Genomic DNA, 26,456 nt, shown 5'->3' with positions numbered 1-26,456 from the left:
GAACCCATTCAGCGTTAGGTGCATGTGAACATATAGGGCTGTTTTCTTTTCAAAGAAGTCACCAGTTATCACCAAGACTGAAGGAAAAACTGGACTGACCTCTGCATCAGCTCAGAAAAAAAAACAACCAAACAGACCTGTTGGTGATATCTGGTCAAGATGAAGATTTTACATGGCTTTGTGCAGACAGACGGTGCTTTCTAGGACATGGGAAACAATGATAAGCAAGGCTATCTATGGAAAAAGCTAAATGCAGGTTCTATTTAATATGTATGAGGAGAAAACAAATAATATTTAGGATGTGAAGCACATAAAAACTGGCTCGATGTGAAACCAGATGGATGTTGAAAAACTGCCTTGACTGATTACAGCCTGCTCCCAAGCAGTGTTTCTGAAGCACTTCTAGGGCTTGGGGCAGTCTCAGGATTCCCTTGGAGCAGCTTTTTGCCCAATTTTGTTTGGGAAAAAAACCCAGCCAACTAAAACAATGAAATTAACTTATTTTTCTAAAATTGAATGTGTAAAAATTTCCTTATATGAATTTTTTGAGATGCCATGTTTTTGCTCCTGTTTAGAAGGAAGACTTGTTTGGAAATGTTGGAATTTCCTCTCCACAGAACAGAATGTCCAAGTTTTTATCAGCCATTTTAGAACTGTGGCACTTTCTGACAATGGAGACTTCGTGTTAGATGAATATCTTAAGGAACAGAGACAGACATCACAACATTACTCAGGCAGAGCATCTCACAGCCTTTCTTGTAGGTTGGTGTTCTTTGACATGATTGTGTTTTTAAAATTATATTTTTTCCTTTTATAAGGCAAAATAATGAATGTACAATAATTACCTTTCTGTGGTGTCCCAAGTGGAAACAAAGTATCTGAGATACCTACAAATAGCCAGGTGAATTCAGAATTAATACCTCCTCTAATTTACCTCTAAGTATTCATTAACAGATTAACTAATGCAGGTGATTTATCCAATAATATAAATGTGCTTCTTGTCAGTGAAGCGACAGTATTAAGAGCAATGACTTCTGCCAATCCTGTTAAGTTTAGTGAAGGTATGAGCTAGCATCTATGAGAGACACATAACTTTCTGTAGCTGCGGCTGAAGAACAGGTGGAGTATGTTTCTTTACTGTAACTGTGCTGAAGCATTTCTGCTATAGAACTGCAAGTGACCTAATTATCTTCCTAGTCTTCCAATCATAGACTTTACCATCCCTATGTTGAAGCTAAAGGCTTGTACTTCGAGTTCTCCAAACTTCTCAACACTGACTATGAAGAACTATCCACTAAGTCATCTGCAGCCAACTGACTGACTCATCTTGTTTTTATTAGATCATTTTCAACAATCTTTATGAACAGATTCCAATATTATGTTTCTCATTATGAAGTGCTGTTATATATAATTTCAGATATTTTCTTCAAAATTAGTTTATCCAGTCTGCTTTATATGTCTAATTGCAAATTTATCTGTAAAGATCATGTTACCCAGACCATATAATATCAGATATACCTTGGACTGCATTCTACCATTGAGGCTGTTGATAGTTTTTAAAAGCTGCAGAGCTAGGAAAGAACAAAAGTCAAATAAAATGTTCAAGGCACTGAATGATGACTCAAATAAAGTGCTGCACATTTAATTTATTTATGGTTGCTGTCAAGCACCTTTAGAAAAAATTGTGGTGTCTCTTCATCTGTCTGTATGATTAAATTGTCTGTAGTCTGCTTGTATAGACTTGTTTTTGTTATCAGAAGTTATGTAGGTAAAGCTCTGTGTTACAAGTAGTTTTTCTGTGAACTGGTACACTGCCATAATGAATACAGTGATGTCTGAGTTAAAGCGGATCATGAGTACCCAGGAAGATTTTCCCTGGAAATTTTTCAGCACTGCAGGGATGGAGAGGTCCCTTGGAAGCTCTTCCTGCTGATACATAAGTGAGGCTGCTTAGAGCTCTTTACCATGTGTTTTTGTGACTCCAGTAATCTGTAAACCACACTTGTGTGGTCAAAGTATAGCTGACATGGAAGGGAGTGTTTGTGAGCTTGTAACTGGACTAGTTGCAGTTTTGTAGAAGAAAACCAGCTTTATCTCCTAATCCTTCTGCTGGCAGGCAGGAAACAAAAAATGAAGGTAAGACACTGTGCCTATTTATTGCTTAATTTTTTCCAATAAATTCTAACCTTGTGGTTAAAAAACCCAACAAAATCCAGTAATCCTCAAATGTAAACAAGAAGAAAAATAATACTCCAGAATGCAAGAGTTTATAAGTATCCAAACCCTAAATATGTTAACACAGCTGCATGTCATGTGACCCACCACAGTTCTGACACAAAAGTATGTGAAATGTTTGAAAATGTCCAGAACATTGCAAATTTCTGATGACCTCCTACTTGAACTAGAGCGACACAACTTTTAAAAATCCAAATGGAATGAATGAAGAGTTGTGCTGCAATTATATAAATGGCCCTTTTCCTTAGCTAATATTTAAAAGCTCCTACTAAAGCCCTCCCACAGTAACACTGCAAGCTAGAGATCTTGTAATGCTTAGTGAGTGTTTTACTCTGCCTTTCAGGGATCCGGCTGCATTTCAAGCCATGCTAATAGTCTGTTTGGTTTTTTTGGGCAGGTCAGTGTGTCACAGCTGAATGAGAGGCAGAGTGTCCTCAGATGGCACTCAACAAGGTAGCACTGGAGTAAGAACTAATATAGCTTCATCAATGTGGTGTTGCAACAAGCCTATTTACTGTTGCCAGTTACCCCAATAGCTTGGTTGAAGTTCTGCACAGTCCTGGTCTTGTATTGGCTGCTGTAAACTGTGTTTTTAGCCATAGGTGAGCTCCTGGGTAACGTAAAAAGGTGGTGAGAATACTAGTTGCCTGTGGACAATCTGGAAATTAAAATTCATCCTCAGTGAAGAAAATGCCTAGTAAATCTTGAGTGCAGCAATATTTAGAAGAAGTGAAATGTTCATTAATAAATCACAAAAACATGACAGAGGAGAGAACAATTATTTAGGGAAATATTAGTGGAATTTACTCAATCCTAAATGTTATCTGTATGCCAGGCCTTGTTCTTTCAAAGCCATAGATTTTTTTTAATTCAGGTACTGTTTAGTAATAAAACTAATAAGCTTCAACTTTTCCTAGAGCTGTAGATGCTATACAGGTATCAACCATAATGGTAACTGCAGAAGATTTTCGTTAAGCCTGGGCAAAAAGAGAAAAAAAAGAAAAGTAAAGTATCTTCAATAACATTTTAAAAGTAATTTTAATTCTGTGCAATTTGAAAAGCAACAATTTTGTGTATTAGTAATTTCAAACAAAATATAACACCATTTTCATTTTTTCTTTTTCTCATAATCTTCTTTCTCCTCTGTCCTGCCTACTCTCCTATGTAATTTTATTTTCTTCTTATTTTTCTACTATTTTTTTTGTTAAAGAAAAAAGAGAAGGAATGTACTACACTTCAAGCTAGACTAGAAAGAAGACTGGTAAAAATATCACTTTTGGTTTAATCCAGTTTCTCGTTTAAAAAAATTATTTTGTTAAGAAAACTTTTCTAATGCATAAGTTTTCTATCTGTTGTACTTCCAACTTACAATGCTTACAGTAGGCTCTCCCCTCCTAGTTAATTGTTACGTTATAATTAAAGAAAATATTGCCAAAATATATAGCTATTTGTGCTGTCTTTAAACTGGTTTTCCTTTTGCTAAAATTTGCAAATGCTCCAGAATTGTGACCCAAATCCCAATCAACCAAATATTTTTCAATTTTGATTTCTCAACCAGGGGAAAGCAAGATAGGAGAAGACATCTGTCTTTAAGTGTTTCTCAGATGATCAATTTTTCTTTATGCCTTCAGAGACTCAGAATATATAAAACACGTTCTGGAATTAAAATTGCAACTAGTTCAGTTGTATGCCTACATTCTGCATCTTTTTCTAAGTGAGGATCTGTGTCTTTTGGGGCAGGGACTACTTTGATTCATCCAGTTATTCAGCAAGCATGAGTTACTAGTATTACTTAGCAATGTTCTGTAGTGCTTACACATCACATTAGAAATCATTGCTTCTGATAAATATATTTAGAATATATTTTCTTTTTGCTTTCATTGCCATTATGGCATCTCTATAGAAGTATAATGCTTGCCAAACAGAAAGACCGTTTCTTCACAAAACTTCGTGAATTCAGACATCTGAAACTTGGTTTGGCTTGTCCTGCAGCTCCGTAAGGACAACTAGTGGCAAAATGCAGAAAATGCTATATATGTAGTAGAAATGAGAATGGCCTGAAGGCTGCTGTATGCCAGGATTTTCTCTGTGACTTTTTTGCTAATTGGAAAGCTGGTCTCCTGAGATGAGGTGCCTTAAACCTTCAATTATATAAAGATTTTCAAATCTTTATATTGCCGTGAGTGTACATGTGATCAATTCCATTCATAATATCTAATATATTTTCTGTCTAGAAGAATTTGCTATTACATTTACTAGACTTTTTGCATTTCTAGATATCAAGATATTCCTATCTGAAGAAGCTTCCTGGCTTCAAGGTATGTACACAGCTTCTAGTACCTAGGACAGTAAGAGAAAAAATTGTAGTGTCAAAAAAAATCACTTCTGACATGAAACAAATTATTTGGGCAATTTGATCCTTACTTACCCCCCCCCCCCCAAAAAAAAAAAAAAATCAACTGAGGTGAATATTGATAGTGATGGGAAGGAGGCAGGACTCACCAGGGCTGTGTCTCTTCTACCTCCTCTTGATGGTTAAAGCTGTTCATCTGGAATGGAGGAGACTGAGATTTAATTCTGTCCTCTGCTTTGAAGATTTAAATCCAGGCTGGCCTACCAGCAGCAGGGAGGTCTACCACAGTGGGCTCTCAGTAGTTCCTCTTGATATAGTTCCTCTTGATACTTTTTCACTTCAGATAACCAGAGGAGCAGTTGGTAGGGCAGATGCCCATTCAGCTAGGTCAGAATGCTAATTGCCAAGCTTTAAAGTTGTTCTCAGTCTGGATGGTGGCCACTTAAGCACTGCATACAAAGTGGACCAGTTTCAATGCAAGCTCTCCATATGCTAGTACCCAGTCACGTGAGGGATGCTGGATCAGAGTTCAAACCCACACTGTGTCTGATCAAGGCAGAGGTTTAAATTTGTGTCTCTGACTCTCATATGAATCTCCTAGCAACTATTCTTCATATCATTCAAAAATGGAACAGCTCCAGTAAGACACTTCATATAAACTACTTCAGTAATAGTTGAAAGTCCATGAGCAGTAAGGTAAGAATGACTCTCCAGCCTGATGTTAATGGTTCTCACTTGGGAAGCTAGGGCAGTCTGTGTTATACTCAACACAGTGTGGAATAATATCACCGGAAGAGAGTACCTCAGCATAGCAAAGGAGTTAATTGTATATGAAGTGTCATGGGGAACAATGTTTGCAATGATTTTGTAAAGCTAGCGCTGTGTTTCCTTGCCTTTTATGTTTGCATTTGCCAAATACTTGCATTTTCCAAAAATATTTTTCCCTAAGATTTATGGAACATTTCAGGTTAAAAGCCATGAAATGGGCTGGGTAGGGGTGGTAGTGCTTTTTGTGTGAAAATCTGCAAAAATTGTGAATTTGGTTCAATTTGAACCAACATTCTTTTTCAACTGTTAGGCTTGGGAGCTGAACCAAAAAAACAGTTATTTTCACAGTCCTATGCGCTCCTTTGCTGTTGGCCCCTGCATTTTACTAGGAAAATTGTGACATAGTCATTAGTCCCTGGAGCTGCCTGTCCATAGCACAGGGGCATGAAATGGAAATCCCACTAAAATTTGGGGATGTCTGAAGTTTTGGAAGTGCAGGAGCTCTAAAACAGGACTAAATGATGGCATCTGCAGTATGTATTACTACCAGACTCTTCAAAAACGCTCTATTGTTTTCACAGGTTCTGTCTATCATTTGCTTGTCAAAAATACCTTTGATGTACATGTTTATGCGAACTGCTAGAAAGAGGAGAGTTCTTGGCTTGTGTGTATTGTTAGCTGAGAAAAGAGACATTCCTTTCTCTAACTTTTTCATTCTAAGATGTAATGAGAACACTTTAAACCAGGAAAACCAAATTGCAAATGCCATGCTCTTCTCTAAATGCTACTTATGATCAAACACACCCATCCACCCTTTTAAATACTTCATAATTAAACATGCAAAAATGGAGACTTAATTTGAACGTGTAAATTAATTGCATGTTGTAACAATTGAAATTCATAACTGCACATCCATTAGCAGACAACGTTGTTCCTCATTCTTTTGTTTGCATGTTTACAGTAATCACGCAATAGGATTTATGGTGCATATCACCCTTTGAAAATTAATTCCTCATCAAAGTAGGAGATTTGTTCCCATTAAATTACACATTTCTATTGTATAGCTTTGCTCTATTAATGCAAATAACTGCAAATTAAGCCTCAGATGTCTAAAGAGCAGCAGGAGTGACCATGTATTTGATGTGTGCTGCACATCATGTCATTTTTATGTCACTCCTTTAGGGGTTAAATGAATTTCATGTTTTGGACGTCTTGGGAAAATAACAAACAGTGTAGCTCATTCAAAAAGCATCTGCTGATTTTTTTTAAACAGAAGACAAAGATATTTCAAATGTGTTTTCAATCCCCTGCTAAGAAAATAAGTTTACGTGAAATAAACGTTTTTTCTTCTTGTAAAATTTTGTGTTTACCATCTGCAGCAGTTTAGAAAAAGCCAAAATTTATCAGAGTAGTCTATTTAGCACCTAAAAAAATGAAATGCTATGGTGGGCGAAATTAAACATAGAAGGATAGGAATGAGGTCAGTGGAGTGAATGCAAGATATACCCCATGTGCATGCATGGAGTTTACCCTCTGGATGTCTGTATTTGCCTGTTTATTTCCATGCATGTGCATGATAGATCATGAGGCTTTCTTTAAGAAGTTTTTGTGAAAGGAAAATCCCTTGCATGTTTAGGTGTTCACTTCCATTTTAATTGAACAATAGCAGCACTTGTATTAATATCAGCAGGGTTTACTTGATTCTTTTGGGGTCGAGTTTCACTGTAGGGCTTGGTTTCTTCATCTTGTCACACGGAGCCTGGTTTAGCTTACTGGGCATTGGATCAGGCCTTGGCATTCCTCAGCTACTGTGTATTCAGTTCCATACTATGTTGAGCTTTCTCACCCATGCTGTAGAAGTTCTTTGCAACTAAGCCTTTACTCTGCTATATAAACCCAGCTTGCTCCTCAGTTTTCTGCTTCCTAGTGTGCTGTGCAGCTGTCTTCTGCTCCTGGCTTTGTGCCATCTTCATGTTACACCTCCCAGTAGGCCAGCCACTTCCATTCTGTTGTTTTGTTAATCTCTTTTAAATAACCTCTTCTTTTATGGTGCTACTTACAGGAAGTAGCTCTCCAGCAATGCCTCTGAATAATTTCTGGAGTAAATGGTTGCCATATGCATCTAGAACTTAAAGGACCCTATCCTGACTTATTCTGTATATTAGCACCACCTGTATTGACAATGCAGTGAATTGTGATGAAAATCAGGAGGATTTTTTTTAAAGAAAAGCATCTCACCTTCTTGCACATGAGACAAAAGTCTGATGGGAAACACCATCAGAACTTGGACTGGTCAGTTGTCAGGCTTGGGCCTAGGTAATGAGAGAGCTACATTGGGACAGAACATGATAAATATGAAGATGGAAAGTATTTATAAAAATGCAGGAAAATGGCTTTCTGGTAATTAGTGGAAAGGAGGTCACAGCCTGCCTTTCCTACACAAACTTCCTATTTATTACTGTGACGTGACAGCATATGGCTCTGAATTTTTAGTGGACTAATACCATTTCTCAGTTGTTTTTGCTTTCTCTTTTCTCACAGTAAGATGTAACTTAAATTCCTAAACTCAAAACCCCCAAAAATCCAACCCACAAGCCCCAGTGGTATTTGGAGTTTATGTATTCTTTAACCAAAGGACTTTACATAACCAGATACTGGTACATTCTTTAGTGAAATTCTTGAAGCTTTGAGTTTAACCACTGCTCCTTGCAGTGATATACTTGAAAAAATGTCAACTATGTAGCTGTACTGGAGGGCAGTGCAGTTGAGGTACATCCTTTTCCTCAAAGTGACAGACTGGTGTCAAGGTTTAGACTGAGGCAGGGACTTGGCTGCAGCTTGAACAGTCCTATGGTGACATCAGAATTTTGGCATGCAGATTTAAACATTTTTTCTTCTTAACTACAGACAAAAGCTGAAGATTTGGCATGAGTGAATCTAGTAACGAGATATCTGCTGGAGTAAGCAGAGAACTCAATAGCTTTGTGAGTTGAGTATTGCCTCATACATTTTTCATAAGTTATTAATTCTGAAATCTTTGTGCTGCCTATAGCAGTGGACTTGGGTGTGTACAGGAGAAGCTCTCCAAATTGTGGGCAAAGCGACTTTATTTCTCAAGAGAACAGAAAGGTATATTATAGCAAAATCCCTGTTGGAAGGGTTGATGTAAGAATGCTTAAGGAGACTTGAAAGAGGAGGAAACACACAGAGGGTTTAAAAGTTTGGAGTTAAACAAAGCTAAGCAGGATTTAGAAAAGTACTTAGAAAAAATAATCCTGAAAAGGAAGAGAACAACCTCCCTTTCCACCCAAAATCAAAAAAGAACACTATTAAAATGTTCTTAAAGTATTTAGTTTCTTTTAATAACACTCATGATACATTGAGCAGTCAAACCTCATTCTGTGTGTATTGGCAAAGCAGAGTAGCCTTTTGGATATTTAATCTGCATCTAAGTATGTTTCAAATCTATGTGTGATAAACTTCATTTGTTAAATGTGGGAGGTTGATTTGCTCTATAACATGGCCATAAAGTAGTAAAACAAAATGATATAAAGCTGTCAGGCATCTTGGCTCCCAGTTACCTTGCTGCATTTCTCAGAAGTGCAATGGTAATGAGAAATTTCAGTGTCAGGACTCTATTACTGAAGTGTTTCTGAAACACTGTGATTGCGTTTCTTCTAAATCTTCTATGCAATCTGCATTGCCATTCAGATTTCTATGGAACACTAGTGGGAGCATCCAGAAATAAAATCCAAAGACTGAGCCTTTCTTTCCCATATCTTTGACAATATTATTGTTTTGATATCTTGAAAGGGAACATGATCAAGGAGCATAGGGCTCAACAGCCAGCATCTAGAGCAAGCTGATTCTGGCACTGCTGTTATGGGCAGTGGATCTTTTGTGGCTTTAGGCAGCACACATGATCTTTCAATCTCAGTTTCCCTTTCTGTAATATAGGATGATAATAATAATCACATTCCTATCTGACATGGCATATTTATTTCCTATAGACAGATGAAATGGTATGGAAATGGCTTTACGGAGGATTGGTCAAAATCAGAGTATATCCATCATTCATCATTTAATTGTTTCAATTTCATTTTTTTTTAATGAAGGAACTCAGTTCATAATTGAGGAGACCAAAACATTTCGAGGTTGGATTCATATTCTGGAGAGTATTCTGAATTTCAAGAAAACTACCCCCTCACTGTTTCATTATGAGAAATATTCTAAAGCCTTTCCAAAAGTTTTGTCTTTATGCAGAACCACAGTCTGTTTATTTCTTCATGCCAAAGATGAGGTTTGGCAGGGGATTGTCCCATACCCTTGCCAAAAGCTCTCCTAAGAGCACACTCAGTTAGTTTATATTACTACTTTTGAAAAAGGAAACATTAAAGAAACCATATTTTTTAATACAGTATAAAGGTCCTCTGAAGGCTGAAAATGCCTCCCTCTGGCCCCAGCTCATTGCAAAGGGCTAGGGGAAGTGAGAGAAAAAGGAGTCCTGTAGTCAAAGAGCTGCCTCCGTGTGAGGCCTGGGAGCTAGGACAGCTTCGTTCTAGCCCTCATTTCCCTGCAGGCTCCAGCTTTCAAAAATTGCTTTAGGTCTGATTGCCCAAGTGGAGACAGCCATTTTCAGCAAGTCTGGGCACTCTTAGCACCTGTTGATTTTACTGTGGCTGTTCAAGGGAAGGATGTCTGTCTCCTTCCAGTCTTCCAACATACTATAAATGCACATGGTGGACGGAGTGGGGAGTACTAAGTGCCTTGGTCTGTCTCTCTTCCTCTGTAATGACTCTCTGAGCATGACTACATCCTCTCTGCAGGTCCTATGGCAGATCACAAAGCCAGAGAAAGGCCATGGTTGTTGCATGACCAACTGGCGTTTTGTTGTTCTTAAAGTAGCATAACCACTAGCTACCATCTTGTCATCCTGACTCTTCCTTGAAATGACTCAGCAGGCATATTGCCTGACTCATGACTTAATATGGCAGTGTCCTGTACATTGCGGAAGAAGAGACTTGAGAGATTTGCCTAGCTGTGTAGTGCGGCTACCGATGTTGCATAAATTCTTTCATTTCAGTCCAGAGCTTGATTTTTTTAAGTTTCTGAAAAATATTCAAGCCTGAGTTAATATATAATTAAAGCATAGGAGGTTATTGTCATAGGAGTGTTCTTTCAGCACTTATGCCCAAAGCTATATTATGCATAGAGTGAGAGAGATCATTCAAGTAACTGTAAGAAGACTTTTATATTATAAAACTGAGAAAAAATGTGTGTACATGTGTACATCCATCCATCCATCCATCAGAACTCAGACTGTGTTTTTAGAAATTGAAGCCACATGTTGCAGCCTTTATCCAACTGAACATTTCTTTCTTCTTGGAGTTGTGCATTCATTATCAGCTGGGGTTTCAGTATCAAAGAGAACTCAGCTAAGTTAACTAGTTAACAGTACTAAGCTAACATACCTTAGTATGGAAGGAATCATTTTCCGTGGGAGTTCTCCATATTAAAATTGCAGCCATACTTTCTTCAAATAATTTTCAAAGATGCATTTTTTTTGGTGTGAAACTGCCACATCCAGAATTTTTTGTTCAATGCCTTTTCCTCTTAGAGATCAGTCCTTTAGGTGGCTGAATATCTATGTGCTAGGGATGCATATGCATAATCTGGGACCTGGTACTTGCTGACATGTTGGAATGAAATTTGAATTCCCAGTCTTGCGTGGATGAGATCCTTTCTTTGCAAATGTATCCCTCTTGGAGATATTTCAGAGTTGCACCTACATGGATTGAACTGCAGGGTCAAGGCTTTTAGGATTTTTTAGAGAATGTTACCATTTGAAGTACAAAATGTTTCTATTTATGATATGAAAATGAAACCACACTAAAAATGCTTAAAGTACCCAAAGAGGAATTTACTTTATAATCTGCAAGTATCTTCATTACTAGTGTTACTGGAGAGAATAAATGTGGGAAGATGCAGTGAGTAGGTTCTCCTGTCAAACTTTGCACTGATATTCAGTTGGCTGTCCTTGAAGAACTCCATCCCCTTTTATGCTGTAAATAGATATTTTGTTTACCTAACCTGCTGGAGGATTTAAAAGGGAATCAACATGTTCTGTAGACTCAAAGAGTGGGAACTGTTTATTTGTACATTCTGACCTCCTACATACTACAGACCAAAAAACATTACTCTGTTACGTCTGCATTGAGCCCAGTTCCTTGTCTGTTTGATTAAAATGTTACCTGCAAATATAAACTTGTGAGCACAATTTCTTTTCCACTGTGATTCATTTAGAAAAACTGTGGCTCCCTGAGCTACGAATGAATAAAGTCTGGTTTCTTGTGGCACTGGATTTTCTGGTTTTTTACAAGACACAAGCTCCAATTGGAGTTATTCCAGTGGCTAGGACATTCATAACAGCTCAATACTAGTGGGTTCTCTGAAGTCTAGTAGAGTATGTTCACACTGCAGCCTTTGATTTAGTGGGAAGAGTAATAAAGTCATTCTATTCACTCATCCAACCATTTTCCTGAAACGTGTTAGGAATTTAATTATTTTTGAGGCGTCTGCTTCTATCAGATATGGTCTGAATTGGTCATTGAGTCAAAAAAATTATTGAAGGAATAATGTGTGTGTGAACATGCATACAGGCAAAGCTTGACTGCAGAAGGTTTGTTTCCCTAGGAAATCTGGCACCTGTACTGCCTGAGATATTGGAGCCCCTGTGGATTGTTATTGTTCTATTCTTACTGTGCATTAGAGAAGAAGAGATAAGAGAGTTTCAGCAGATGTAGAACAGTGTTCCCACAGGATATTATAAATGACCAATAGCCTAATTTTCTTGTGACATCCTGCCAATTTCTAGGATTGCTTTTCATCCTGATGGGTCTTTAAAAAATATGCACTTAATATAACAATTTAAAATATACATTTAAAATGCACTGCCCTGTTAGACTGGAAATGAAAGTTAGTAAATTGTTTCATTTTTGTCATATTTTCAGAGTCTTTTGTCATGTCAACAGCCAATAGGCAGTTTGTGAGTAAAATATTCAGGCTCTGCTTACATTCACTTATATTTGCATTTACTCTATCTGAAGATGCTCCTATATTTTGTTACAATAACACTTTTCATTTAGAAATTTGGACCTCCTCTGGTGGGGGCCCCAAATATTTCCATTTCTAAGTGCAAAATGTTAATCTGTATGTAATTTTAAAGTGTTGCCAGATTCTAACCACACTGCCTTACCTACCATAGTCCTTTGGAAATGTTTTACTTGCAAAAACTTTATATACCAGATATGTTCGTTTAATAAAAATGTTGTTATGATGACTATAAACAACATATTTTTGACATGACTAATGTTTTCATGAAGTTGCTTTCATTTTCACAGGTCACTGCTTCCTTTTCCAGCTTCACAAACAGTTTTCTCAATCATCTTGGGCACTAAGTTGGTGCCTCAGCACTTGGATCTGTGTCCTTTGATTTGATCTTCTTTTCAGGGTATTCTCTAATTTGTCCCTGTCTACGTACTGTTTTTCTGACACTTTTTTTGCTTTCTTGTGTCACTTCATGGCAGTCTATCTCCATCATTTGCTTTAAAAGAGGTGAAATATCTGGGAAAGAATAGCACAAAAAAAAGGGAAATAGCTGACCAATAAACTACCTTGAAAGTAAGTGATTTTTCTTCTTTTCTCTTATGCATGTGTTGTTATTTTATAATCTACATGCATGAATTTCTCTACAACATACGGCACATTTTGTGAATGAGCTGAAACAACATAGGGCATATTTGTAAATCAAATGGTAATTATTTGTGAATAGTCTCTCTTTTATTGTTAATGATATGCATCACACTAACTCAGTTTGATATGCTGATTGTAAGAATAAAGTTCATCTGAGGTAACCGAGTTTATTCTCTTCTCAGGCATCCAGCCTGGATCTCAGCTGCAAAGTAAGTACCTCTACCACATCTCATTACCAAAATAGCAACCTTCTTAATCCTTTGCTGTGAAGAACAAAGGTTTGAGTCAGTCTCTGGAGCAGAAATAGGCTCTTGTTAATGCACTGGCGACTTCAGTGTTGGTATTTTTGTTAGAAAAGGGAGAAATAGGAATTTGCTGATATATGTTAGATAAGGGCTGTCATTGTTTTGAGATTTATCGGTTTGTTATTTGGGCCTTTCCAACAGTAGTTGGAAATCTACAAAATACCTTGTAATTTAACATTCTTGATGAGTTCAAGAACTACTTCCTGGAAATTCACTTCTATCCTTTGTATCTATTCTGAAAGAATCATTTAGGACATCAGTGAAATGGTGTATTACTTACAGTGCAAGAGGTGGAACTAGGAGAAACCTTCTTCTGTTGCTCCTGCGAGGAACACTGGTCTTGCTGGACTCAGTCCACTTGCCATTCAGTGGATCTGACCTCAGACCTTGGGCAGTGGGGAGGCCTAAGTGATCAGTCTTTGAGGTGCACTGACTCAGAAGATGTGACTCCTTACCCACTCTTTGCAGCACACTAAGATGTGGGATGTGCTGTCACTACCTGTGTGCTAGCAGAGTGTCCAGGGCTGAATAGGTAACGACTAAGGTATGAATTCCTGTTTGGAAACATTAGATCTCTGACGGTGTTTTACAGAGTCTCTCTTTTCCTTTGAAAAATTTGCTGTCAGGTGGTGATGGGCTGCGGTGGACTGTGGAATTTGGGATCCTTGTGGAGTATGCTCTCAATGTGTATGGCAACTCTTCAGGATAAAGTTGAAATTGGGATTGCAGAGAGGAGCCAAAGGAATTCCACTTGGTGAAATTAATGTTACTGAACTTGAGGACCTGGAAAAGGGTGGGGGAAGGATCTGGGTGAGCTCTCAAGTTTGTATGAATGACTGGCATAGAAGGTATTGCTTAAAGCAAAAATAAATGCAGTGTAACTGATCTGTTGAGACCAGCAAACTGTTTCTGGAAATGACTGGTGCTTGATAATTCTTAGTGATAGGCAAATGCCATACTCCAAAATATGTGTGGTCTGTTGTGCAATTCCGTGCGAGTGTGGATCTTTGCAGGTTATTGGCCTATGCCCTCTGGCACAAATGTGTTTGCATAAGTCTTAGCATTTAGAACTTTTGAGTGTTTATCTTCATATGTATGTGAAAGGTTCAGGGTTAGGCTAGGATGAGCTATCCCATAAACTAAGTCAGCAGAAATATTCTAGCTAATTGTCCCCAGGCCTGATTACCATCACAGAAAATGAAGACCAGTAAGATGGCATTTTTAGTGAACCTTAATTCTCTGTTTCTGTTTTTTATCGTTAGGGAAAATCTTGTATTTGGTCTCCAGTAGATACGACAAAGATACATCTTTTGATGGAATCTGTAGGCTGAGACCTGTGGCTTGACTGTGGACTTTTATTTGTGAGCTGGAAGGGATTTCTGAACATAGTCTTAGGCAATTAGTGTTGTATTAATTGGCATTTTATCCTGAATGTGTGTCTCCCCAGAAGACTTTAAGTATAAAGTTTTGATAAAATATGAATGTGTCAAGTGCCAGTAGGATACATGGACCAAAGACTGTTTTCTGTTATACCACTGTAAAGCTGGAATAATTCTATTGACTTCTGAATGACAGTGGTAGATTTGAGAGTAGAACTGGACCTGTGAGAGGAAACAGAGACTGTGCATGATGGTGCCTTGGGAAGTGAAACAGCTGACTGAAAAAACAGCTCATGTACTGCTCTGTTTTCCCGTTGATAGTTTCCAGTTGTTTTATTATCCCAAATGCCATTAATTAGGTTCAGATTATAAAAAAAGTGGATGACATTGTGTGTCACCCACCTTACAGCACCTTACTGCACATAAACAATACACCACATACAGCAAACTGTAATCACAGATGGTTATTAAGCAAGGTGCTGAGTAAAGAGAAAGTTCCTTTGGCTAAGTAGTCATAGGCTCAAAGGTTTCTCAGACTTTGCAACAGAGGAAGACATGGTCACATGCAGGAGATCAGTGCATATTGCATTTAGATCGCAGCCAAGGGTGTTATGAACTCTATGCGTTGATGTTTTGGGGTCTTTTAGTATTGGACGAAGCTGGAGCAAAGAAAGAACTAAGTAAGAAAGTGAAGATGTAAGGAGTATTGCCATCTCCTCTGCATTAAGTACATATTTTGTAGGATAATAGGATTTATTTTACATTTTTGAACAGTGATTAGGGGTCTTAAATGACTTCCTTATAGAATGTGGAAAGTAAGTAGATAAAAATTTCTTTGAATAGCATGCACACCTAGATTTTCCCTCCTCTTGGTGTATGGTGATCGTGTGAGACTGAGTGAATTATGTTTTTATGCTGCTACAGCAAGACATGATATCATATTGCTGCCTAGGTTGATAGAAAAGCATTATCAAGAACTGGCAGGAAACACATTAAGCAAGAGTATGGAAATCACAATGTCTTAAAACCATGACTAGTCCTAAAAGCTGCTGAGATTTTACTGAAGTGAATGGGCTGCTACAGGCTCTGTTTAAAGTAAACTGGAAATTGAAACTGGAAATTGAAAACTCAAATTGAAGTGAACATGGGAGATTTGGTAGACTAGGTTATACAAAAGCTAGAATGTATGTGGAGGTTGTAGTCATGATGGAAGAGTCTCTGCACAAAGAAGAGGAATGTGTTGCTATATTGGTGTTTCCTGACTGGAGGTGTTGTATGAGCCTGGAGAAATTGTCCCTAAAACTTTAAAATATGAATAATAAATTAACTACAGATAATAGTGTGGATAATAATAAATATGGATGAATATACTACTGGAAACTCAAGGTTTGCTTACAAAGATCATCTGGTAAATGAATGGTCTGTTAGGGTCATCAAACAACAAAATGAGATGAATTATGTTGTTTAAATGTCAAAAATTATTTTTTCAGATCATATAATGTAGCTATGATGTTATATTATTAAGGCCGGGCTTTTTTGCTGGGTGTGTGTGAACAGTTTGAGGAGAAAACAGAACACTGTTATGGATGAGTTGTAGAAGTCTTGGCTTGTATAATTTTTTTATGTGTTACACTTCATTTCTGATGCAAGTTGAGATCAGAAATGCTGCAGATCTGCAAGCATGTATTTTTCAGTAAATCTAGTGCGTTAATCTAGCTATCCACTGGGTGGAGATGGTCAACAAACTTCCTATTAGATGTTTTACTAGAAAAATGATGGGTGGGAAAGTAGCCCAAGCCCTAAGTAACTAAGAGACATCATGGACCTGCAAAGGGTGGTATGGTTCGAGGTAAAGGTGGACTAGATGCAGAGAAGTAAAATAGTGTGTAGGTCTCACTTACGCTTTTTATTTTAGAAAGATGTACCAATAGGATTTGTGTGAACTGTAGAAGGTTGAATTCTGTCAGAATATCTGATGTCTAGGACTGATGCATTTGTAGAAATTCTCATTCAGCAGCTGACTGCTATGACCTTAACCAAAGGGTTTTCAAACTGAGATTATGGGTTTTAATCTATTTTATCAGTTCAGTAATACTTGTGAATACCTGGGTTTTCCTTTTGGCCTAGACTGGCAGTTGTCACCTTATAGAGTTTGGGAGATTTAATTAGTAGGAAGAGTTCAGTGTGGCATGTGTTGGTTTAATTTTTCATGTGTTTGCAAATCTTGGAGGAACAAGTGTCTCCAGGTAGGAGGGTACTCAGCCTTAGTGGAGCAAACTCAGTCTGAGGTAGGGAAGCGTTTTGGGACACAAAGTAACAAATAGTCATATCAATCCATAGCGGAAAGGAAACAACTATGGAGTCTAACTCTTCAAAGTAGTGAGAAAGGCTGGACTTTTACTGGACTGTGAGTGTATTGCACAAGACTCATGTGCATTTCTACTCTTAAATGCTTGAGTCACTGAAGGTCTGTCTACTCAGGTCTTGGCAGGCAGATATGCACTCGTTTTGTCTGCACTCCAAGCTGTCTGGGTGAAAGCTGGCTCAGAATGGGAAGCTGTGCAACCATGATTAGCGTGTGGCTGAGCCTAAACTGAAGAGTCCTGCTGGGAAGCAGAATATGTTAGCTTGGGATCTACATTACAAGACTGCATTTACATGACTTTAGGATCAGAGGTAGCTTCTATCTGGGCCACTTGAAGCACTTCTGCACTTGCAGAGCTTGCATCTGCCTGCAATCTGCCATGGAATATGCCTGAATACGCTAGAAGGGCTAGCTGGACATGGTGATCTGGAAAAAGTGTCCAAAAGACAGCACATTCTTTTTGAAAAACACCCTTGAGTAAAAATCCAGTGCCAAACTCCAGTTTCAACAAACAAATTGTGATTTTCAGATTCTTTATGTCAGGTTTGAGGCCTGATGCATGCTAATGTTAGAGGGAAAGACTTTAAACTGTATGTTTCAATGGAAGACCCAACACGTCAGTGAGAAGGACTATGCAGTCATGACAAATGAGTGGCTTGCAGCAATATCTCCCTGAATTACGTGTCACTGCCTGTACAGACCATAGCACAAACCACTTGCTCCCTTGCTTACAATGAATGGAAAGTACTGATGCCAGCTTGTTTAGCTGGTGTCCCAAACTTCTAGATCACTTAGGTACCTTTCGAGGACGTGTCTTTTTCAAATGATTTTCTGTAATTCATTTCTATGTCTATTATTTTCAAAAAAAAAATGTTTCTTTATAAAGTTCATGGACAAACAATTACTTTGTCCTTAGCCTCTGGAGTCCATTAATTGCTATGTTGCTTTGTGTTCTTGAAGCAAATTAAAACAACATATTGTGTAGGATATAAAACTATTCCTAACTATGGCAGTGGATCACTGCAGTCATTAGATTAATACCAACTATTATCATCCAGGATGATCATCTGGTTTTACTGAGCTTTGTTAACGAAATGGAAATGTATGATTAAAGTCATCCTGTCTGTCCCTCTAAAGTTGTGCCTGTGAATGAGTCACTGTTTTACAAATGTGTGTTGCCAGACACTGATATTGAATACGGCTCCAGCCGTCAGAGATCTGGGTCCAGCACTGCATTCTTGGAGTCCAGACTGGAACACTGAAATTCCTATTGGAATCTGTGGGAATTCTCCATGGCCAAAGCCCAGCTGCCATTATAGCTGGCGATGGCAGCTGAGAGAGAGAGGTACTCCATGCAGCAGGCACTTAGTGGGTGGAAAACTCTATATAAATTTCATGTATCTCTTCACTTAGTCATTTGAAACCCAAGATGGAGCTGAAGATGCCACATTCCACTTAAGCTTTGTTTGTTTGAGGTCAACTGAGTGCCCTCTGCTGTCTCTGGACATGACACCTTGTGCTCCGCTGGGGCTTGCACTGTGTGTTGGTTGCAGCTGTAGTTCCTGTGCTCACTGCACACAAGAATTGCTTGCACATACCAAGCCCCAGTGTGTCAATCAGTGTGACTGCCCTGCCTGCTGCAGTGTCCCTGGCTGGCTGCATGAAGGCAGACTGGAATGTGGCAGATACATACAACTGTTTGCATGCCCCAACGGTAAATAGCTCCCAAAGATATCTGGGAGGAGTTGCTTTGAGAAAACTGTGTCTTATGGGCAAAATTGACCCAATAGTTAATTTAACTTGTTTGCTTCACATATGAGATAGGGTCTGAATAGTCTTAGCTTTGGGGAATTTCACATCTGGATTCAAACTCTTTATGGCTAATGTCCCCTAATCTGTGCCATGGGCTGTTCCCAAGTCCTAGCTCTGTACTTTTCCAAGCTTTGTGTTTCATGTAGTCCCCTTAGGGGCATTTGTAAAAGTGGGATGGCCAGATTGGTGGTTGTTTGAAGCATCACCACTGACGTCAATGCAGCTTTGCCACTTCACATTTGCAAGGGATCAGACCCGTTTACCAGTGTGACAGTCTGCTGGGGGAAAGGGGAGGCAGTCTGAGAAGAGTTGGATTTGCACTTTGCAGAGTGACAGAGAGTCTGACTGCAGTAGCCAGACACATTATAAAACAGGCTGCTGGAAAGACAGCTCTGTGTGAAGGCTTGAGTCTTGATTTACTCCTGGTTATTATCCTAATATTCCATGTCTTTAAGAGAGTTTTCTTTAAACTTAATACATGGACTTCTGTGAGGGTAATTGGCTGAGATTGCATGAGGGGTTTCTGTGTGGTCTTACATAGCGTAGGAGGCCAGTCGTGGGTATAACTGCTTTGTGCGTTTGGGTAAGGCAGAAGTGGACCATCCAAGTGGGTTGCTCTGTGTTACCAATGTATGATAAAACATACATTTGGAGGATAGACACTTCATCAAGCTTGTGAAGACTTCCAGATCCTTTATCCAGCTCAGAATATTTTAAATATTTTCTAAAGCATGAATTTAAGGAAATAATCCTGAAGTAAAAGGAAGTAAGATTGAAAACTCTGAGGAAAGCAGAAGAGAAACAGTGCTTCCTTGAGTGTAAATGGGAGTGGAGGAGGAAGAAAGGCTATTTGGTAGCATAGCTTTTCTCAGATCCAGTAGTGCTGTTTTCAGAACTCTGCCTATCTGGTGCATTTCTTCCGTGCTTTTGCTCATCTGAACAATTCTCTTTGCCAGGTAAATGAGAACAATAGTGGAGTAGGATAGAATGAATCACTGCCATTAATAAGAAAACTAGGGTTGCTCTCATCATCAACACAACGCAATGTCTATTCTCAAATGTCAGGGCTAATAACTCACCATTTATGAATTAGATTTAACCCCCTCCCACACAAACCCACATAGTCCTTCCTAGCCTTCAAGCTTAGGTCATAGTTGCCTCTCTCAGAAGGCCACCAATAAAACCTTCAAACTATATCTCCTCTAAACAGTCTGGCTGCTTTCAAGATCGAACACTCCTCCTTCTTTCGTTTTGGATGCTGTTTTAGTTATAGCTGCATCACTGAAAAATGTGGAAATGTCTCTGAAAGCCCATCTAAGGCTCTAATTATCTTTAATGTAACAGGACCATTATCATCTACAGATGAAATGAATAATACAACAAGAAAGAAAGATTCCAAATTTTTTGTTACCTTAATAAATTCCTAAACATGAAGGAACTCACAGATCTTTATCCAATGCAACCAGAAATTATTAATGCAGGTGGGAGTATCAAAAGCATGAGTGTTTCAACTGGAATCTTACAACATCTTATATCCAGACGGTGTTTTTCATCCAGTGTTCTGATGAGTTGTAACTGTAGCTGCCCAGAAGAGATGTAACAAGGATGCCAGTTTCCTAGATAACCATCATGTAGGTGTAGAACATGAGAAGCTGTTAATTTCAACTGCTCATCAGGATATTAATAGCCTTCTTACTTTGAAAGTAATGAGTTTGTTTGAATTCCCTGTCTGAAATATAAGAAACATTCAGGATATGTATTTTTAACCGGAATGGCATTTAAAGTGTGTTTGAGACAGGTAACTGGAAAAAGGACATGGAAACAAATTTGAGACTGATTAGGAAAGTCCATTCAACAGACTCTACTTGCCTAGTCCAACACAAGCAGTTTTTTTTTTAATTAATAAATCAATTTCTCTTTTCTGTGCAGACTGAAAATTCTTCAAAGTGGAGTGCATATGGGTCTTAGCACAGCTGGTTGCTGGGGGTATATTCTCTTTGTGGGTGATCTATCAGCAGCCTGGTTACCTCAGTGTGATCTTGGGTAAGGCCTGGTTAAAAATCAAAGGCCAGATTGTTCTATTTACCAAATGTGTTGCCTGGGGCCTGTTAATTAATAGAATGTCTAGGAATGTCATACATCTATTGAAGAAAAAGCATCACTTGCAAATTGCTATTGTTTTAATTGAATGTTGTCATTTCTACATAGTGACTGTTATCTCAGTTTACCAGCCTTTTTGAAAGTGTGAACTGGAACATGGAAAAAACAAGCCACTCTTAGGGAAACACTGTCTTTTAAGTTATTTTTTAATGTAGGTCTCACAGAGACATGAGTGCTCCCACAAGTTGACTGAAGGCCTTATCCCGAAGTTCAAACTTATGTTTAATTCCTGTAAGATATTCCATCATAAATCAGTGCCTGAGGCCTGCTGTGAACCCGGGTGGAAGAATTGGATTGATTTGACCTATCAATACAGCATAACTTTGTGAACATTTGCTGGAGGTATAATACTTGGTAACAGATAGTCCTGCTGAGACTCAGAGGTTCTCTATGGCTGTAGTCATGCTGAATTGTCTACCAGCGAGTGTTTGCAGAATTGGGCGGTGGGTGGTCCTACTTTATTTGCTGTTTTAACACAAGTCTGGTGCTTGTTATTGAGTGAGCTAGTTCCTCTGGGAAAGGTGGGTGTAACTTGTCAGGACATGAAGGATAACTAACTTCAGATATTTGGGCAGTTTGTGTGTGTGTGTGCGCGCGTGTGCACGCGTGTGTGTGTGTGCGCGCGTTGGGTGCATATGATTTTGTTACATAAAATAGTGAGGCTCACCCCCTTCTCCGCATGATCCTGCCCTCTTGTGGGTTTCTGCACAGTTCTTTTGAAGGAGAAGGGTTGCTCATATGATGAGGTGAGAAAGAAGATGAATGGAAATAGAAACCAGGGGGAATCAGATATTCAGCTGAATAGTTATAAGGGCTTTTGGCATTCAAATATTTATTGTCTTATGTCACTTGGATCATAGGGGAAAGATGTATGTTATCTAAGGATTTCATGGTTAGATCTCTGTTTTTACAGGATAATTTCACCAGGATTTAATTGTTCATAATAAGAGGCACTCTATATAACACCTCAAATTCCTCAAATGTCTGTGCTTTCAGAAGAATCTAAAATCTGTCTTTCCCTTCTCTGTATAGCTCTTAGATTGACAGCTGTTTTTTTCTGGTTTGCTTCCACCAGTGCACCATAGCGAAGCTGTTATGTTTCAGGTCATGAGTGTCATTTTGAAGGTTTCTACATTGGGAACTCAGTCAGCAACAAGATCATTCAGTGCTAGATTCTGTGGAAACACAGCAAAGGTGATGGCATTTTGGAGGTGAAGAAAAACAGTGGGGACAAAGGGAGATTATCTTTTCTAGCTGTCAGGTACAATTGTAGAAACTCTGCAACACTATGCTTTAAGTACAGTATGCTGGTCTTGGCTTTTACATGAGTTCTGAAGAGTTTCGTGTGCTACACTGTGATTGACAAGAAGATTTTCTGTCCTTGCTTAACCTTCTTTTAAATCAAAAAAAAAATCAATAAAAGTTCAGCTACACAGCAAGGAATGACTTTAAAGACTGCACACCATGTGACAATGGTAAAACTTTCATAATAGCTATCATATTTGTTGGTTTAAAAATCAACTTCATTGTCATAGTTAATGGTTTGCAGCTGCTGCGGAACAGAGGCAAATTGCTCTGTATGTGTCAGTTGTAAATGTAAGAAAGATCCACCGACTAGGATGACTTGGTTAGTTTTTCCCATCTATTGGTAGTATTGCTGATCATCATCTCTATGCGATGAGAGGAATTCATTGCCACATTTCAGCACTGCTGAGCTGGCTATGTGATCTTGCAAGTAAAATAAACTTGTTTTCAGTGGCCTGCCAAAGTATACTACATGACATCCCATTAAAAAGGCTTCCAGGGTCGTGTGTAACTAGGTACAGTCTCCCTGCAAATCTATGGGATGTTGTCACCATTGACTTAATTAATGCAGGTGAGTTACACAAAAAGTGCTAGAGAATCAAAATTTATCACCTAATGTGAAGCTTAGGAGTAAAAGAAGCCTTATTGGAAGGTCAGCAGGTAAGTTCTGTGCCAACTTATATTTTTTGATAAGTATTTCTAATTTGTACGACATTCATATCAGGCAGATGTAAGACGTAGATGAAATGATTGTTCTCCATCATGCTGCTGATGTGCAGAGTGTGTAGTAATGTCAGAATGGCCCAGTGGCCAAAGGTTAGCAGCAGAGGAAATCAGAGGGAAAACAGGGGAGTATGTGAAGTGCCCATTGGTTATTTCAGACTGACAGTCACCCAAGAAAGCCTCCCTAAGGTGCTGTAACCCCAGGAAATTTTCTGTGTCTAAATGGGCTGGGTTTTGCCTTTAGGCTGAGCCAGTATGTGTTGCCTTTTCTGGGTACAGTTGGGGGTCAGATCAATGGCAGATGTGATGGTGAAATTATTGCTCTGCATCCCTGTGCTCCCGTTGGCACTCTGCGATGCAATCCTACCCTCTCATTGACAGAGTGAAAGTGTGCTTCAATGTGAAAAGGGAGATTGTAACTTATTCTTCCTCCTCCCTATCAACTCTGCAGTTTGAGCAGAAATGAAATTAAATCCTGTTTTTAAACTCTGGACTAAAATATGAGGTGCATCCATCTTGAGCTGTCTAGGAAGACCGCTGGTTATTTAAAGCAGAGCAAACCTTTGGTGTTTTAGGCACCTCTCTCTGGGTAAAGAAGTCAGGCGGTAGGTGGTAGGTCAGGCTTTCCAAGTTGCTCTGTTCTTATTGTTGTGGTTCTGTTTTCATTCCAGGAAACAAACAGTAGATGAGCAAGAAGGTTTAATGACTGAGTTTATGAGAGGACAGCACTTCTAATTCTGAAGTCAAAGATTCGGAGCCCAAAGAGAGGGAGGAGTTCCCCGGAGAAGGGACAACACACAGTCCCACACTGTTACTGTCAGTGCTACTTCACTTATTTGGATGAGGTTGCTTACTGTGTTCCCTGGGACAGAACCTGACCTTCAGGTCTCATTTACAATTCAGAATACTTCCAGTTTGGCATTCTTATGCACACTGAAGTGTAATTACAGTAATTTCAATTCTTGTTACCCCTTCAAGCTTGCTTAATTTGTCAATGTGCTAGTTTATTTTAGTCACATGGAGATCATGACTGGCACTGAAGTAAATACGTAGGTTCTTGAGTTATTTTGAACTTATTTTTCCCTCTTTTCCTCTAGCCTTCTTTTTTCCTCCTTTGTAGAGGTTTCTTTGTTTTACAAACAAATGGAAGTATATACCAGAAGACGAATGGAACCTTGAAAACATCCTGTTCATCTTTGTGGAGGGCTCTAGAAAAGTCTGGAAATGCTTAAAGAGAAAGTCCCTGCCCCCATCTCTTAACTCCGTTCCTTATCTTCTTGTTGAGGTTTGCTAGCCCTGTGGAAGGACATCTGGACTATACTCAAATAATTCAGGAGCCATTTTGCAATTGGATCAAATGTCCTTTCCTTAGCAAGGGAAAAGTAGGCAAGGGATATTTTCTCCCCATTAAAGAAGGTGGGGCAGTTGTCTGTATGGTAACAGCTGCTATTGCCTTTGTAGAAGAGATGTCTTTTTGAGATGGAGTATCTTGTGAGTTTTTGACAAATAGTTCTCTGCCTCTGGCATCCTAGACTGTTTCCTGTAGATTGTTGACAAACAACTGTGTTGTTTTCCCTCACTGGCAGATATTCTCTTCTGAAGGAGATTTCTCTATCTGAGCCTACAAAATCAGTAGGCCTATGTGATCAGAATCTGGATCGAATTTATCTAACTAAATACAAGTGCATCTAAAATGTAGCAGTCTACAGTTACGGTAGTCACAGAAGGTTCCTTTCATAATCTGTGGATATGCAGACAGTATCCACAGTGGAGTCCAGTAGACTCTATGAGCCAACTCTGATTATTCTAAAGCAGATATCTAAAATGTCAGATGGACTCTGTCCCTGGCAGTGCCTATATCTATTCATTGACTAGGTGGGAGACTTACGTAGCTGTATCAGTAGTAGATGTTTGAAGTTAGGTGAGATGAATACCCCCAGATTTTTTGTCTTGTTCTCTGTCACAGTGGTGAGACAGTTTACAGAGGTGCTTTTCAGTATTTCAGCTTCCTTCTCAGGTTGCATTCCTTCTTTTGTCTGAATTTTGACAAAACTTCCCTGGGCAGGCATGAAGTATGTCTGTTGAATATAAATTTTGATTTTTCCTATTGTAGCTTTCCCTGGGACACCGCATACTCTTCTGACATCTTGCAACTCTAGGATAAAGGAATGTTTCCGACAGCAAAGGTCTTCTGAAATTGTTGAAAGAAGACTGAAACAGTCCTGCTTCTTTCACTTTCTTTTAGTAAGGTATGTTTTCTTCTATCTGATTTCCAAAGAGGAGTCTGATTTTATTTTCTCGGTGTCCCACCCCTGTGGCACTTTTGACATTGGCCAGAAACGAGAAGTCTTGAGTTGGAAAGGTGTCATCAAAACAATGACTAGATACACTTGGAAGAAAGGTTTATTATTTGGCTTTCTGCTGCCAAGAACTGCTAATTATTAAGCAATTAAGACCAGACATAATTTTCCACTGTCTGAAGCTGCCTCTTGAGTTTAAGATCTGACTGAAAACAAAAGGTGGAAATTTTTTGAGGAGTTCAAGAAAGTCCGAGAGAAGTGAAAATATTTCCTTAGGGCATCCTTTGCTACCTTGGATTTCAAAGCAGGAGTTTGCCTATCACTGCCTCCTTAGAAATCATTCTTGGCTCTCCTAGTCTCATCAGTCTTTTCTCTCCTGGCTTCTCAAATAATCAAATCATAAAAGTAGTTTGAGAAATACATTTTGCATCTGTAAATCCTGTGATCTTTGAATGCTTCAGGAGTCAAAACTCCGCATGAATTTGCCACAGCTGAGGGCTATGTGTTTGACTCCAAAATCCTTTTGCGCACAGATTGGAGAGTGACCAGTGCAAAAGCATGAGGTTCTAATGCATTAATGAAGCAAGAAGCATGGAGACCAGTCTCTGCTGTGTCAGGAAACAATTTGTCTGTGGAAATGGCATGGCACTGTGCTTGGGAAGACCATACTGTGAGTAGTATTCAGTAGGCTGGCTGCTCAGGAAGGTCCTACTAGGGCACTGTCAGTGAATCAGTAGGCCTGATTTATCACTATATTGTATTAATTCTACTCCAAATTGACTCCATTCAAGTGAATTTATCCTAGGGTAGATTGGAGAAAAACAGCGCCTCATCCCTCTTTCTTCCTGCATATGTTGCTTATACAGAGCTACGCTGAACTTTTGGTCCAGTCCTTTTCAGGACCCATCTGTCATAAGGTGGGATCTGGAAGCCATTTAGGAGTTGCTTGGAGAAGTTGGGGTATAATCCTGATACTGGCATAAATTTCTGAACCCCACG

At 38.9% G+C, this 26,456-nt stretch overlaps 1 long non-coding RNA gene across 1 annotated transcript in view; it reads left to right on the top strand.

The window, feature by feature from the left end:
• The window catches only part of LOC134141635 (uncharacterized), a 113,400-nt gene extending 88,067 nt beyond the window's left edge, over positions 1-25,333 (top strand). Inside the window, exons 4-7 of the long non-coding RNA XR_009958683.1 lie at positions 4,512-4,553; positions 12,943-13,036; positions 13,291-13,317; positions 25,271-25,333. This is a non-coding gene — a long non-coding RNA (uncharacterized LOC134141635). The remainder of the gene's footprint in view (positions 1-4,511; positions 4,554-12,942; positions 13,037-13,290; positions 13,318-25,270) is intronic.
• The last annotated feature ends 1,123 nt before the right edge of the window (positions 25,334-26,456 follow it).

Source organism: Rhea pennata, chromosome 5 (assembly GCF_028389875.1).
Source record: "Rhea pennata isolate bPtePen1 chromosome 5, bPtePen1.pri, whole genome shotgun sequence".
NCBI classification, from domain to species: domain Eukaryota; kingdom Metazoa; phylum Chordata; class Aves; order Rheiformes; family Rheidae; genus Rhea; species Rhea pennata.
The sequence above is the reverse complement of the archived record's forward strand: the minus strand, read 5'-3'. Positions and strand labels throughout refer to the sequence as shown.